This window comes from Sarcophilus harrisii, chromosome 5, assembly GCF_902635505.1.
Source record: "Sarcophilus harrisii chromosome 5, mSarHar1.11, whole genome shotgun sequence".
Taxonomy (NCBI): domain Eukaryota; kingdom Metazoa; phylum Chordata; class Mammalia; order Dasyuromorphia; family Dasyuridae; genus Sarcophilus; species Sarcophilus harrisii.
The window spans coordinates 191,890,111-191,904,992 of NC_045430.1; the positions used below are offsets into that span (position 1 = coordinate 191,890,111).

The following is a 14,882-nucleotide window of genomic DNA, read 5'->3' on the forward strand; positions in this document are numbered from 1 at the left end:
TTTTTCTAGTCCCATTCCAGTAATCTCCTCTCCAGGTGGATTCATTGAAAGTGACAATCTTATTCCATGCCCAGAGCTGGGTCCCCAGGGGCAGATACAGGGAAACAAGAAATGTATCATTTATTGATTTTATAATAAAGCTAACTTCCCATGTGCAAGGTTTCCCTAGATGGAAATAGCCAAAAATCAAAGATCAAAAGACATGTCAGATGTCACATGACCTATATACTACCCAAATCACAGATTGCCTCCAACATTTGTGAAAACTGATCATTCTATCTCTGCTTTAAGAACTGGCTCTTCATTTCACCACCAATATGCTGCACTGTGGATCTGCTTTAATAGACTGAACTATTTTCTGGTTTTTTTTTTATTTTGTTAGATTGAAACCTATCTCCCTATATCTTTCCTAAACATTTTATAGTTGTATTCTCTGCAATCAAACAAAACAATTCTAATTCCTCTTTGGCATGGTAACCATTGAAATATTTGAAGATGGAGATCACGTCTCTACCAAGTCTTCCCCAAGATGAATGTTCTCAGTTCTTTCAACAGACTCCCATAGGGCATAGTTTTCCAGGGCAATTATAAGTCAAGGGCACAGGCTTTTAAATCTAAAAGATCTAAGTTCAAATCTGCCCTGAAGATTTTATTGATTGTGTGGCCTGTGCATGACCTTGGGGAAGTCATTTAACTACTATCTTGCCTCAGTTTCTTCACCTGTAAAATGTGGATAATTATATCCTCCAGCTCTGTTGGGTACTGTGGTACTTAGGACAGTGCATGGCACATAGTATGTACTTAATAGATACTTGTTTTCCCCCTTGCTTTTCAGTTCCACCACTACTTTGTCACTTTCTTTGAATTTGTTCCACCTAATAAATATCCAACCTTAAGTCCAATACTCCAGTATGGACCCGATATTCCAAATTAGGTCTGCCTACATCACTAGGTGTGACTTCATAACTACTGCCTCCAATTCTTGCAATATGGTTGGGTCATTTCCTTTTCCATTCCTTCATGTCTTTGATGACATCTTCACACCCCTTCCTGAGTACTAGTCATCTTTTGGAACAAGATACACCTTTCTAATGCTCATCATGAATTTCTACATACTACTTATTCAACTCAGAACTACTTTATCAATGCTTGATAAATGAATGGATGAGAAAATAGATAACTAGATGAAGGGGAAAAATAATTAGAAGAGGATGCATAGACTAAGGACAAGTTGTCTTTTCCTGAACATTCAAGCTATTGGGAAATAGGGATAAGATTTAGAGACACTCTTTATGAGGGATGGGCTTCAGATTGAATGAGTTTTCCACAAAGCCAACTAAAAAGTCTCTCAGTAGAGTTTCTTAAGCTATAAATTAGTCTCTGTTCACAACATAAATTTTTTTTCTCGATGATCACTATCTTATTCTCCAAAATCATTGTGTTTTGTTATTGTTTTAGAGTAGGACTTTTTTCCTTCTTTGTATCCCCAGTGTTTAGAACATAGTAGACATGTCAATTTCCCCTGCAAATACTCCTGGTAACTTGGTTGGTGAGTACAGAAATTGTGACAGAAAAGTAAAATCAAAATCGGATTAAGAAATGCCAAATTCTTTTTTACTTTATTGATATATACATTTCTAACACATTGGATTTTAGGAATATTAGCAATAAAGACATCTATAAAAATATAATGGAAGGGGAAAATACACATGGGAATGAAAAAACTGATGATATTCTTACCACCTTATAATAATTAATACAAACATTCTAAAGCATTGTAAATAAAATTTACACTTTTATGTATATATTTATACATTTTTATAAATTTGAGTTGTTTGATTAGTATTTAGTAAAATATGCATCCTAAATGCTTATGCTAAAAATTTTATTAAAAATTGTTTTGTTGTCAATCCTTTTATCTTGCATAACTCCATTTTCCACTACTTAATCACAAAGGTGAAAATTCAGGATGAAAATTCTTATAAATGCACACAAACTCATGCAATCCAAATATCCATGAAAAAAAAAACAATCCAGAAATGGCTGAACAAGTTGTTGTATATGATTGTAATGGAGTAGTATTGTGCTCTAAGAAATGATGAGCAAGATGCTTTTCAGAAAAACCTGGGCAGACGTACAAGAATTGATGCAAAGTGAAATGAGCAGAATCAGGAGAACACTGTACAAAATAATAGCAATATTGCATGATGAACAATTGTAAGTGACTCAGCTATTTGCAGAATTACAAGGATCCAAGTTAACTCTGAAGGTCGTATGATGAAAAAATTCTATCAAAATTCTATCACTTCCCAGAGAAAAAACGGATCAAATACAAATGTAAATAGAAGTTTGCTTTAAAAAAAACCTTTAATATTAATCTGGGGGAACAGAGGCTTGTCCATGTTTCTTTTTGTGTAATCAATGTCAAATTATTCATTTTTTCAAGGAGATGGGGAATAAGGGAGAAAAAGAGAAAATTTGGAAAACTCAAAAATCTTTTTTTTTTAAATGGTGGTTGGGGCAGCTAGATTGCACAGTGGATAGAAGACCTGCCTTAGAATCAGGAGGACTTGAGTTCAAAAATGGCTTCATACACTTGATTCTGGGCAAGTTACTTACCCCAATTTCCTTGTTCCTCCCAAAATGATTGTTAATTTTTTTATTTACCTGTAATTGAGAAAAAAGAAAAGTTTAACCCAAGTTTTCTATACTCTTGTGAAATAGTCATTAATCACCAAAAAAGTGTCAACAAAAAAAAAATCATAGTATCAAAGCTTTAGTAATAGAATAGACCTTAAGGATCATTTTATTCAAATCACTTTATTTTATAGGTAATCAAACAGATACAGAGACATTCGGTGATTTGTCCAAGGTGGCATTTAAATCCAAGACTTCTGATTCAAAATCTAAACATATGTTCCCTGGAGCTATATCTACACTGTATCCTAGGGTAGCTTTTTCATAAAAGGTGCTGAAATCATCCTTGAACTTGATTGACTCAAGATACTAGCACTCAGGCTATTGTCAGAAGTAAATGGAAGCTTAAGTATAAAAAAAATACTGACTCATATAGAGTCAGTAATAACTCCCTCCGACTTCTGAAATGCAGTCCCACATCTTCAGTTGACTGTAGGATATTTTGAATGGAACATCCTGAGGACAGTACTCACTAGATTGTGAGCTTTTCAAGAACAATAAGCCTATCTTTCTAGCCAGAATTCAGCACCAATATTTATCACATATTAGGTGCTTGATAAATGTTAATAACTGACTGCCATCTCAACCTCAGTTTGTCTAAATTTCACATTGTGCCTTCCACAATTCTAATGTGGAATTCCTCTTCTAAATATTTAAAACTGCTGATGGCAGCACTATTTTTCTAATTTCCCAGGTTTGTAAGCTCACTTATAATATGAGAGCTTCACTCTCCCTCACGCTGAATATTGGGCCAGTTGTCAAATCATATCTTTGCCTCCCCCATAACATTTTTTCCATTTGATCTCTTCTTTCCACTTGTACAACTACCACTGTAGTTCAGGCTCTCATCACTTCTCCTTAAATTACTGCAACACCCAACTAATTAGATTCTTGCCTCCAGTCTCCATAGTCTAGTTTATCCTCTACACAGCTGCCAAAATGGTTTTCATTATGTACAGAAAAGACTACTTGATTCCCTAATTTAATAACTTCTAGTGGCTCCCTACTGCCCCTAGCATAAAATATAACCAGTTCTATTTAGCACCTTAAAAATTTATAACCTTGCTCCATCCAGCCAAGTAGGCCTCCCTATTGCCCTGTTTCCTTTCTCCAGGTCTTTTTATCGACCATTTGCCATTCTAGCAATACACTCTTTCCTCATCTGTGCTTTATACAATTTATACAATTTCTCTTGTTCTTCACAATGCAGCTCAAGCACCATTTTATCCATGAAGCCATTCATGACCCTGACAGCTGCTAGTGCCCCCTCTCCCAATCTATCCTTTTTTCATTATTTATTTATATGTGTTTTCTTTAAATTTTCTCTGCCTGTATTTATATGTGAAATCATTGTATTCTCTATTACAAAGCAATCTCCTTTTGAGGGAGGATTGGGCCATTTTTGCATTTATATCCTTAGCTTCTTGTACAGTCCCTGGAATACCTTGATTGATTGAATTGGTTCAAGTGTTACTCCTGGCACAGACTAGCTTTGTGATTATAGGAAAGATTTTTAACCTCTCAGCAAGTCAGTACTCTTCCCTTCACTAAGGATGAATCTGTTAAGGATGGATCATATGTGAGTCTGAGATGTTGATTCGAAAAAGAAATATAACAGAAGAGGAAGTGGGATAATAATTTAGCTATCCCTCCATCAACAAACAGGATGAAGCTATGGGGAAGGGCAGAAAGAGAGAGAGAGAAAGAGAAAGACAGATAGAAAGATAGAGACAGAGACAGAGAGAGACAGAGACAGAGAGAGTTGAGGGGAGATAGGTAAGGGGAAAGGAGGGAAAGAAGAGAAAACAGATTTTCTATCTCCTGGGCTGCAGCTTCCTTTTTGCTTTTTTTTTTTCTCAAATCAAGACCAGTAAGGGACTGTATTAACATAGGATGACTCAAAACTTGGAGGAGATGGAGGAGTCAGCTATACATCCTGTAAAGATCTGGATAAGAAAGTAGAGGTGACAGAAGTGGCATCCCTCTTTCCTACTCTCTCTTCACCCCTTCATTCCAATTTCATTCACATATATTATCCCACTCAAAGGATCATGAGGGACAAAAGAAAATTACAGTGGTCTAGATACACAAAGTCCTTTAAGGTTTGTTGGTGGTAGTCCTCAAATTATGAGAAGAGTACTATAGGTTGTCAATTGAGAGTCTAAGCCTAAGACCACAATTTCATAGCTTACAATATATAAGCAGTCTTGTAAGGGCAGAGGTGTGACTCGCCCTATCATGTGTGCTGAATATGGACCCTCATGCATGTAATGCTATTGGGAAAAACTGTTTTTGTTGTTGTTCATCCCAAATTCTAGAAGAGTACCTATGATATCACTTGAGTTGGAAATGAGTTGGAAATGAATTCTGCAGAGATATTCAAAGTCATTAGGTTGACTCCTCCAGAGTTTAAGTCCAGTGTCATGATAAAGGTCAGGAAACTCAATGACAGATTTGCAGCCTGTCAGTCACCCGCAACCTGATTTAGCCCATCTTCCAGGAAAGTCGGTCTGGATGTGGCCACTGTGGATGCTATACTTCTTGGAACCATAGGTAAAAGTTGGGTGAATAGGGTCACACCAAAAGTGAATGAGCAACCCTGAAAAGGGCTTGGAAAGCCCTCATGCCAGAAGTTTAAGGTAGTTCTTTCTTAGCTACTTTGTTAGTTTAGGGGGAAAAGCTATCTAAATTAATCAAGTAGCTATACTAAGGGGGAACAGTGATGTGGGGAAGAGGGAGGATATTTTGGAGCAGGCAATCAGTCTTGGAAAGGGAGGCAAAGACAAGTCTAGGTGGGTGGCTGCAGTCAGAATCTTTGAAGAGCCAAAGAGATTTGATGGAAGACAGTATGGAAGAAATGGGAAAGAAGATGAAAATCAGCAATGAGTGTATTATGAAATTTTAGTTATTTTAGCCTAGTTCAGGCCTTATACTTCCATTGATTTTCTTGTGATGGATGGGGGAAATTATTTTTTTCTTTTACAAATGAAATGTTCATAATCTCTCCTCTCTCTTCCAGTATAAGTGGAATAGAAGCTAGGTGTGCTGTGAGTCTCAAATGAGGTAATGGGTATAAACATGTTTGTAAATTTTAAAGCACCATATGAGAGTTATTGTTATATGAATATTATTATTAGCCTCTTATGAATATGCCTCTAATCTGATAGTAACTTCTTTCCTTGAACTTTTGCATTGTACTCCTACTGAGATTAATCAATTTTTATAGAGCAACATGGGAATCCTGGTGAATAAATTAATCTCAAAAAAAAAAGGATTCTAACAAATTTTTAAGTCTGAAATGAATTGATAACATTTACATGTGTTTTTTCTTTCTTTCTTTCTTTTTTTTGCTGAGGCAATTGGGGTTAAATGACTTGCCCCAGGGTCACACAGCTAGGGAGTATTAAGTGTCTGAGACTAGATTTGAACTCAGCTCCCCCTGACTTCAGGGCTGATGCTCTAACCACTACACCACCGAATTGCATCACATAAGTCTTAACAATCAACAAAGCAATATATTAAATTCTGATATATAGAGATGTTTATTTCTAGGATGTAAATCCAATCTAGGATGTAAATCCTTCCTCTATATATGGTTTGATCCACACTTAGGCTCCACAGTTGTCTGGATGCAGATGGCTCTTTCTATTACAAATCTATTGAAATTGCCTTCAATTACCTCACTGTTGAAAAATATCAAGTCCATCACAGTTAATCATCACATAATCTTGTTGTTGCCATGTATAATGTTCCCTTAGTTCTACTAACTTCACTTAGCATCAGGTCATAGAAATCTTTCCAGGTTTTTCTGAAATAAGCCTGCTCAGCATTTCTTATACTGTAATGGGCTGAGGTTTGAGTTGATGCACTGAGGTCCCAAGTCCGTGAGGCTAAATAATAATTGGGCTATACTCTATTAATATACATGATTGGATAAAGAATGGTCCCTGCCCACTCTCCGTGCAAGTCCTGATGTATTGTATAGGAAATGACGATTTTGGTGGGTGGAGGCAGAGAGAGACAGGAAGAGAAGCTGGGAGAGATTGGGCCTGGGTTCGATTCTCCTAGCTGCTGGTCGTGTGGCTGCTGGTCTAGCTAGCTTCTTGACTCAGCTGCACACATTGCTATCGCCGATTCTCTTCCACCTCCCATCCTTCTTCACTGAGAATAAAAACTGACGATTTTCCCCTAACCTGAATTCCTGACTCCTGCTGATTTAAAAATACACAGTCTTCACATTTGGCGCCCAACGGTGGGAACCAAGGACTGAAGAAGTCTCTGGTGACCAGGAACTTGGGTCAGTATTGTTAATAGACAAACAGGGAACTTATTTTCTTAAAAACTAAACCAGTAATCTTTTTTTTTGGCTAAAATGGGACAAATGCTATCTAAAGACTCTCCATCCCCGCCCCCAACCCCTTCAACCCCTTCAACCCCACCCACTAGTGGTGCTATAGAAAGCATGCTTAAGCTGATAGAAGGACAAGGGCTACTTATAACTTGGGAACAGATAGCTAGACGTGTGGGTACATTAAATCGCATCTCCCCTTGGTTCGTAGAGCAGGAGCATATCTCTCGAGATAACTGGTCCCTGGCTGGACAACAGTGTCCACGTATTACAGTGAAAATGGTCCTCATTCATTTTCCATTGAGGCATTTTATTTATACAATATAATTCAGTTAGCACTAAGAAACCCTATCCCTAGAAGAAAGAAAAAACCCATTGCTCCCGCTCAGAGTAGCCAAATAGGGAGGCCTGATATTAAGGAGGAAGGCAATGAAGAAATTAATGACCATATCCCCACAGGGCATGGAGACTTAAGTGAGCAAGGGTGTGGTGACTTTCCACCTCAGGAGGCAGCTTCAGCCTTACCTCAGGAGCAAGTGATTGACTCTCCTCCATCAACTCCACCCTCCAGGATGGAGGGAGGAGGGGCGGGGAGGGGAGGGAATTGACAGCACCAGCACCTCCCCCCCAGTATCCAATTATGAGTAGATTACAAGAGGGCTTAATGAAGGCCAAAGAAAAGGGCATGGACGTCAGGGAGTTCCAGCCACATATCTTTCCTGTAATTTCCCAGTTTAATGCCTCCGGTCAAGAAAGTCAAAGATACGCCCCTTTTAACATAGAAATCATCAAAGACCTGAAAAAGGCTTGCACTCTTTATGGGGCTACATCAGCTTATGTTAAGATGCTATTAGAGAATTTGGCTTTTGAAATCTTGATTCCTAATGACTGGAAATCTATAGCAAGGGTATGCCTAGAACCTGGACAAAATTACATGTGGCTTTCTGAATATAGTGAGCTCTGTAGGATACAAGCCCAACAAAATAGTCAAAATGCTGTTCATGCTGTGATCACCTATGACCTACTAACAGGTATAGGTCCCTATGCAGATGTCACAGCACAGATTAATTATTCAGTAGCATCATATGAGCAAATTGCTGCTAATGCTATCAAAGCATGGGCTTCAATTCACAATAAAAATGACAAAGATGAGGCCTTCACAAAAATAACACAAGGGCCAGATGAACCCTTTGCTGACTTTGTGGGACATTTGCAGACTGCTATCACAAGAACTAATGAGGAAAATTCATCAACAGATGTTTTAATAAGGCAACTTGCTAAGGAAAATGCTAATGAGGTGTGCAGAAGAATTATACTAGGACTGTGCAAGGATGCTCCTTTAGAGGAGTTCATAAGATGCTATGCCACAGTGGGCACAAATGCCTTTTATAGCCAGACTATGATGCAGACTTCCCAAGATCCCAACATGGGTAGACAGGGTCCCTTCTGGCAAGGGACTTCTAGAGAGACACGACAATGCTTTCAGTGTGGTGAAGTAGGGCATCTGAAAGCTCAGTGTTGGTATAGAGGCAGAGTGAGAAAACAGGGTGGGAGAACAAGACCCAGTACACCATGTCCAAAATGCAACAGAGGCTTCCATTGGGCCACAGAATGTAGACAGGTTCAGGGAAACAGGATGAGGGGCCCAGCCCCAGGGCCCCAGGCAAAAAACACTTGGGGCATGATGGCAGCCAATGGTGCACCCAGAGAGTGCCTAGACGGCCAATACCCCAATATGACCAATCAGCCAGGGAGCCATATGATGGGAGAAAGGGATTATACAATCAATCAGCCAGGAAGCAACCTGATGGGAGAAAGGGATTACAATTAGGGAGAATAGAGTTGTATGTAGCTGAGACAACTGAGATACCCCTGGAGAGGTGAAATCTGTTCCTCTCCAGCCTATGGATCCCTTGCCTCCAGGCACAGTAGTGTTCCTCTCCAGCCTATGGATCCCTTGCCTCCAGGCACAGTAGGCTTGACCACTTCACCTCCTGAGAATATGTACAAAACAGTGTCCATCCACACACTGATGTGGGAAACTGGGGAATGTGTAGATAATATCCCAGTCACCAATACAGGCAGACAATGTGTGACATCACCCAGGAGAAATAGTAGCATCAGGTTTACTCATACAGAATCCTAATAAGCAGCTTGGTGATAGTCACCCAGATTCTGATTTCAGATCACAAAATCCAGCAATATATTGGACAGCAGCTGTAACAACTGACCAACCTATGCTCACGATCTATATAAATGGCCTTCCATTGGAAGGATTGGTAGACACTGGTGCAGATTGGACGGTCATTAGAGGTGCCAATTGGCCCAGTCACTGGCCAAAGATTAAAGCAGACACTTACATGTCTGGCGTAGGAGGATCAATAGCAGCTGAAGTTAGTGCTGCCCCTATGAGATGGACTTTTGAAGGCAAAACAGGAGTTTTTACTCCTTTTATAGTTGAAAAAATTCCCATCAATCTGTGGGGAAGAGACGTTTTACAGCAATTAGGGTTAAAATGAGTACTTCGGTTTTTTAAGCAGGGCTGCTGTTGAAGGCCTGCCAACACTTTCACCTGTTCCTGTCCAATGGAAAACTGATACACCAGTGTGGATAGAGCAGTGGCCCTTAAGTAACAATAAAATTCAGGCCTTATTAGATATAGTACAGGAGCAGCTTGACCAAGGACACTTAAAACCTTCTCTAAGTCCTTGGAATTCCCCAGTGTTTGTTGTAAAAAAGAAATCTGGAAAATGGAGGATGTTAACGGATTTAAGAAAAGTGAATGAACAGATGGAAACTATGGGAACTCTTCATCCTGGACTTCCATCTCCTATTCAGTTGCCTAGAGAATGGCCTCTTTGGGTCATAGATATTAAGGATTGTTTCTATTCTATCCCTCTGGATAAGGAGGATATGAAAAGATTTGCCTTTTCAGTGCCCAGCGTTAACTTAGCTGAGCCTTATAAAAGATATGAATGGACAGTTTTGCCACAGGGAATGAAAAACAGCCCTACTATGTGTCAAATGTATGTTGCTGCTGCTCTTGCTCCAGTAAGAAAAGCATTCCCAAAAGTTATGCTATTATATTATATGGATGATATATTGGGATGCGCACGTGAGGAACAAATCTTAGAAGCATGTCTACAAAAGACCATAGAAACACCAAGGAATTACACATTATACATAGCACCAGAAAAAAATTCAAAGACATGCTCCTTTTCAATATTTAGGATATGAAGTATACCTAAGGTGCTTACAGTTCAAAAACTCTCCTTAAGAACAGAAAAGCTAAACACATTGAATGATTTTCAGAAATTGATAGGAGATATCCAATGGATGCGACCAGTGTTAGGTTTGACTACCTATCAGTTACAACCGTTATATGACATTTTAAGGGGAGACAGTGCTTTAAATTCACCACGCCAGCTTACAAAAGAAGCTCAAAAGGCTTTGAGAGAAGTTGAACTGGCTTTATCCAATGTGGTTGAAAGAGTCACTCAAAAACCCTTGGAGATATCAGTTTTTGCCACACAAGAGGCACCCACAGCAGTCCTTCATCAAGGAGACAGTGTGATAGAGTGGGTGAACCTCCCTTACACCCTACCCAGTGCTTGTGGCTAGAATTTTATTAAAGGCCACTAAGCGAGTAGTACAATTATCTGGGACAAGACCTGACAAGATATACACCTTTTATACCAATACACAAATTAATGTGTGTTGTGAGACCATCCCAGAGTGGCAAATTTTATTAGCCATGGCTCCAAATTTTATACATGGGTCTCCATTAAAGATAACTAGACTATTACATAATTGGCGATGGATTCTTGAAGAAAAAGTTTCTAAAGTTCCTCTTAAAGGACCAACTATCTTCACGGATGCATCCAAACATAATATTTGTGCTGTGTACTCTCATGATCTAACTATAAAGAGAGTAGTCAGAACTCCTTTTCAGTCCACTCAGCAGAATGAATTGTACACGATCATTCTAGCTCTTACTTATTATCCAGGAGACATAAATATAATATCTGATTCGGCCTATTCAGTAGGTGTGGTACAAAGAATTGCCACAGCCCAAATAAAATTTGCAGCCTCTAATATATATCAGCTCTTTAAGAAACTTCAAGAGTAAGTGAGAAGGTAAGATCTATATATTACATGTCCATTCTCATAGTGGACTTCCAGGTCCCATATTTGATGGCAATTCAAAGGCAGATAGCCTTCTAACTATGTTGGTCAATACCCCTTTGTTCCAAGAAGCCCAGGCATCTCATTCTAAATATCATCAGGCTGCTCGAGCTTTATGTTTACAATTTGGAATAACAAGAGAGGAAGCTAGGAGCATAGTAAAAGCCTGTATGGCTTGCCTTCCTTTCCACGCTACTACACTGCCTCCAGGGAAGAACCCTCGTGGTTTGAGACCCAATGAAATCTGGCAAATGGATGTGACCCATTATAAATCTTTTGGTCGTCTGTCTTTCATCCATATTGTGGTAGACACCTTTTCGGGATTCACTTTTGCAATACCAGCAGCAAAAGAGACAGCCCGAGTGGTCACTGAATTCCTCACACAAGCATTTGCCATTATGGGCGTGCCACAAGCAATAAAACAGACAATGGTCCTGCTTATACTTCAAAACATTTTGCACACTTTTGTGCACAGTATAAATTTTACACACCACGGGCATACCTTTTAATCCTCAAGGTCAGGCAATTGTAGAGAGGAGAAACAGAGACATTAAGATGCTCCTCCAAAAACAAAAGAAAGGGGAAGCCCCAGGTAACCCTAGAGAACTTCTAAATTTAGCTCTTTATAGTAATAACTTCTTGATTTTTTGGCAAACATGCACTGGCTGCAGCAGACAGGTTTTATAACCCACTGGAAGGGCAGTGTCCAGTGCGAGCAGCTCCACTATCTTTAGATAATCGCCAGGTGATGTGGAGAGATCCAGAATGTGTTGAATGGAAGGGATCAGATAGGTTAACTGCTTGGGGGTTTGCTTATAGCTCTCTACAGATGGAGCAGATAGGTGCCAACGAGCCATATTCGCCTTGTCCATTGCAGAGAGACAGAGCAGACCCTTGAAACAAAGGAGAAGACCCAAGAAATATCGGGTGCTTCTGTTGCTGATTGTGCTCACCATTGAAAGAGCGTGGCAGTTATGGCATTTGACTCATGGACATCAAAGATTGTTAGACTTCAAAACCCTCAGGAATCATTGGATTCTCTAGACATGATAAGATTGTTGTAGGACTTGAAAACCCTCAGGAATCATTGGATTCTCTGAGACATAGGACTTGAAAACCCTCAGGAATCATTGGATTCTGTGACATAGGTCTTGAAAACTCTCAGGTATCATTGGATTCTCTGAGAAATGATAAGACTGTTACAGGACTTCAAAATCTGCTGGAATCATTGGATTCCCTAACACATAAAAAGATTTTGCAGGACTTCAAAAACTCAGGGGATCATTGGATTCCTTGACATGTGAAGCAATGGACAATAGATTGGTTTTGGACTATCTCTTGGCTGCTGAAGAAGGTGTATGTGTGACTGTTGTTTACATATCCTCCTTCTAGGACTTCTGGTGATCTTTTCCAACACCATGTTGATTTATATTGTTTGCTATTCTGCTACTTGCATGTACAATTCATGTTTGTTACACCACATCGAGCCTGCACTGACTGTGGGGAGAGTCATCCCTAATAGCCTCTGCATTATTGCTATGTGCTTGTGTAATACCTCCCATGCTGATGGGTTTGTGCATAATAAGACCCTTCAGCCCAGAAACCTGTTAGCAACCCCCACTTCCCTTTGTGCTTTTCATCTCCCTTCCTGAGATATCAGGGAGGCTGTGATCACCTCCTTTTCGGTGCTTTCACCTCCTTCCCTGAGAAGTTAGGGAGGCTGTGATCACCTCCTCTTGGGGGCTCTGACCTCCCTGAGGAGTCAGGGATGGCATGACCACCTGTGTTCTAAAATAAAAGAAAGCAGGAGATGTAATGAGCTGAGGTTGGAGTTGATGCACTGAGGTCCCAAGTCTGTGAGGCTAAATAGTAATTGGGCTATACTCTATTAATATACATGATTGGATAAAGAATGGTCCCTACCCACTCTCCGTGCAAGTCCTGATGTGTTGTATAGGAAATGACGATTTTGGTGGGTGGAGGCAGAGAGAGACAGGAAGAGAAGCTGGGAGAGATTGGGCCTGGGTTCGATTCTCCTAGCTGCTGGTCGTGTGGCTGCTGGTCTAGCTAGCTTCTTGACTCAGCTGCACACATTGCTATCGCCGATTCTCTTCCACCTCCCATCCTTCTTCACTGAGAATAAAGACTGACGATTTTCCCCTAACCTGAATTCCTGACTCCTGCTGATTTAAAAATACACGGTCTTCACATTATACAACAGTAATATTTCATTACATTCATATGCCATAACTTATTCAATCATTCCCCAAATGATGGGCAACCACTCAATTTCTAGTTCTTTGCCACTAGAAAAAGAGCTGCAACAAATATTTTTTCATGTGGGTTCTTTTTCTCTTTTTTTTTTTTTTTTTTTTTTGTCTCTTTGTGATACAGACCCAGTAGAGACACTTTTGAATCAAAGGGTATGTCCAGTTTGATAGCCTTTTGGAAAAAATTCCAAATTGCTCTTCTGAATGGTTAATTTACAATTTATAACTCCACCAACAATTTATTAGTGTTCCATTTTTCCACATCACCACCAACATTTATCACTATATTTTCCTATCATCCTAGATAATCTAAGAGGTATGAAGTGGGACCTCAGAATTGTCTTCATTTTCATTTCTCTCTAATCAATAGTGATGTAGAACATTTTTTCATATGACTAGGAATGGTTTTAATTTCATCATCTGAAAATTAGCTGTCTTTGTCTTTTGACCATTTATCAGTCAGGAATGCTTGTAACTTTATAAGTTGAGCCAATTCTCTATATATTTTAGAAAAGAAGCCTTTGTCAGAAACACTGGATATCAAAAATTTTTCCATTTTCTGCTTCTCTTCTAATGTTGATTGCATTGGTTTTGTTGGTACAAAATCTTTTTAATTTAAAATAATCAAAATTATTCATTTTGCATTTCATAATCTTCTCTAGTTCTTTTATGGTCATAAATTCCTTCCTTCTCCACAGATCTAAGAGGTAGACTGTCCCTTCTTTGTTTTCCTAATTTGCTTGCAATATCACCATTTATGTCTGAATCATGAAGCCATTTCGACCTTATCTTGGTATATGGTATCAAATGTTGGTCAATGCCTAATTTATGCCAATGTATGGACATTTAACAAATGCTTTTTATTTGTTTATTCATTCTTCTATTTATATATTTGTGAGTTATCTTTTTCAGATATGACAGTTTTTAATATCAAATATTGAAATAAACTGAACTCAGATCATGACCTTTAAATTACTGTATTACAAAGTTTTAAGCCAAAAGTTTCAGGAATAATGATGTTCAATCACATTGCTCTCATTATTAGTGAATATGAAATTTTTCTTGTGATGGATGGGGGAAATGAAATTTAAAGTTACATTTTAGTGAGAGTTTTCCCCATTAATAAATGAAATATTAAAATATTATTTTCCATTTATCTCATTTAAATTTGTTTTTATTTACAATATACATAACACAACTCTGTTAATGCATTTACATAACTGCTAAATTAGTGACTATACATGTATTGGGGGTGTTCAAAAATTTTACTAAGGGATTGTATAATTAAACAGCTTTGAAAACCATTGTTTTTACCATCAATATTCTGAAACAGCAGACTCACACATGCCCCCCCCACACACACACTCCTCCTTTTTAACAAA

At 38.8% G+C, this 14,882-nt stretch overlaps 1 pseudogene; it reads right to left on the bottom strand.

The window, feature by feature from the left end:
* The window catches only part of LOC100922928, an 80,132-nt pseudogene that overhangs the window by 25,750 nt on the left and 39,500 nt on the right, over positions 1-14,882 (bottom strand).